Here is a 1,947-nt window from a genome sequence, read left to right on the forward strand (position 1 = left end):
CTTACGTGTCAGAGTTTCTTAATGCAACCTGTACTACAAGACTGGCACCTATTTCAATCTAGGGCGAGCATGCGGTGCAGAGGTGAACATACACGTGAAAGACTGGCCTTGGCCCTGGGCGAGTACTAACACTGGGGAGCAACAATGATGAGCAGACTACATAAATATAAGCATGCCATAACGATTCAATAATTTTAGTCAACATAATAAACTTACATGTGTATCTCGTAGCATATTTCGTAACAGTATAACATTTCTTATAACATTATTTAATCATGGCATTCATATAGCAAAATCATCATTAATGAATGTATATATGGAAACTAACCAATATATATATATATATATATATATATATATATATATATATATATATTAAAGAAAAGATCCACTCACAGATCACGTCATTAAGTCGAACCCGTTCGAACTAGAATAGCGAAGTCATCGATAATAATCGTACCTAAGCATAATATTAGGACCCATTAGTAAAAATCCACTAAAAAAATTAAACTTGGGAAAACAGAGTGCGAATTTGGAATCAGGGCGTCGAAATACACTAAGAAAGGTCCCCGGCAAATTTTATAAAAAGTCAACGAGAAGGTCGACGGTCAACCCTAAAAGTCAACTGAGACGCCCCGGCGGTCAACTACATTAAAACTTTAGAGTTTCACTAAATGGATGTCAAAAATGGACTCAAGATGTCAAAATTAGCGAATAAGGGTTTCCGAGAAAGTTTCAAAAAAGTCTCACAAGGAATATCCTAAAGAATATTCAAGGAACAGGAATATTCCAGAATCTATTTGGAAGTGGACTGGGCTAAAATAGTGGCCCAAAGTTTTGGGTCGACTAGGCTAAGGATTTGGGCCAAGGTTGGATCGGGTTTTGGGCCCAGTTTGGGTTTCGACCCTTTTTTTTTTCTCCTTCTTCTTTTCCAGCAGGTCCTCGAATTCTGGGGAAATATGGTCGGAAAAAGTTCCACAACTCGGATTAACTACAAAACTCCACCTAAATTCATCATTTAAAGATCAAAATGAAGCTAGGATGGTAGGGGTTCGAATGATACCATTTTAGGTCTCCACCGTGGCTGGAAAATAGCCGGAAGACGCCTGCAACTTACGGGTCTTTGCCGGAAAACTAGGGAAATTTCCCCCGAGGTATTTCTACATCAAAACGTCACCAAAACATCTCAAATTTATCATAATCCTACATTAAAACGAGATTTAAGAAGTTCTTAGATGTTTTCAAAGCTTACCTTAGCTGGGAATAACGAGAGCTCTCCGGGAAAAATCTTTGAACAATAATGGTGCCACTGCTTCGGGAGAGAAAGAGGAATGTCACGTTCCCATGACTTAGGTTTCATGACGAAGGATGGTATGGTGGTGCGGTCATGCTCGCCAGAGCAACAAATGTGTGATGGTGAAGTGCGGTTTCCTGTAGAAAAATGGTGAGTAAGAGAGAAAGTGATAGAGAAAGATGAAAGAGAGAGAGAGTTGAGAGGGTTAGAGGGAATGGTGAGGTGGTAATTATCCATTAGAAGAGTGAGATGAGGGAGGTTTCAAATGCAAGAGAAAGAATGGGAAATTTCGGGAAAGTGGGAGACACGGAGACAAAGGGGATAGGTGACCCAAGTGGGTGGGTCCTAAGCACACATATATCCCATAAGAAAATAATAAAATAATAAAGTTGAATATCTAAAATAGTAGATTTATTAAAATGCCCTTATGCTTTGTAGTTCCGTAAAATCTTCATTGCAGTTCCAAATTTGATTCCGTTTACGTCCGCATGTTCGTAGCGATGAGTTATACAAGGTATGTTAAAAGAATATTTTGTACATCTTACTATATGCTGGTTAACGAAAGTTAACACCTTCACCTCTAAGGGTAATTTTGTCAATTCACCCCTTTTAAAATTAATAAAATCGTAAAATTAGGGACGAGTTGTCACACG

The 1,947-nt window shown here is 38.5% G+C and overlaps 1 long non-coding RNA gene across 1 annotated transcript; it reads right to left on the reverse strand.

Moving 5' to 3' along the window:
* Positions 1-391: 391 nt before the first annotated feature.
* LOC114819390 (uncharacterized) lies at positions 392-1,497 on the reverse strand. Its single transcript, XR_003766445.2, has 3 exons — positions 1,253-1,497; positions 1,064-1,160; positions 392-460 (listed from the first exon to the last, which is right to left on the reverse strand). It is a non-coding gene; the product is annotated as an uncharacterized lncRNA (long non-coding RNA).
* Between the last annotated feature and the right edge of the window lie 450 nt (positions 1,498-1,947).

The sequence above is a fragment of the Malus domestica genome, chromosome 11 (assembly GCF_042453785.1).
Source record: "Malus domestica chromosome 11, GDT2T_hap1".
NCBI classification, from domain to species: domain Eukaryota; kingdom Viridiplantae; phylum Streptophyta; class Magnoliopsida; order Rosales; family Rosaceae; genus Malus; species Malus domestica.